The sequence below is a fragment of the Anneissia japonica genome, unplaced genomic scaffold (assembly GCF_011630105.1).
Source record: "Anneissia japonica isolate Jap-2015-1 unplaced genomic scaffold, ASM1163010v1 scaffold2236_len207018_cov178, whole genome shotgun sequence".
Lineage (NCBI taxonomy): Eukaryota > Metazoa > Echinodermata > Crinoidea > Comatulida > Comatulidae > Anneissia > Anneissia japonica.
Genome location: NW_022746879.1, coordinates 114,055 through 114,354, shown reverse-complemented (window position 1 = coordinate 114,354; position 300 = coordinate 114,055).

Genomic DNA, 300 nt, shown 5'->3' with positions numbered 1-300 from the left:
TTCCTTGCCCTAATTATATATATTTCCATTGCAACTTAACATTTAAGTTATTTTGGTAAAAAAGTAAAATGTAGGGCTGTCAGTTCCTATTGTTTCTTCATTTCTGCAATAAATAAAATATTATTTGCAATATTTCTCTTTTAAGCAAAGACCTTTTACATACCTCCATTTAGCAATCTCATAATGTGCAAGGTCTGTGTTTTGTACAGTCACCTAGTGGGTATTGCTAATTTTATCCCAGTTATATTTTTAGAGATAACATTACATAGTAGCATTAAAATGTTAAGCATTGCTTTTTAA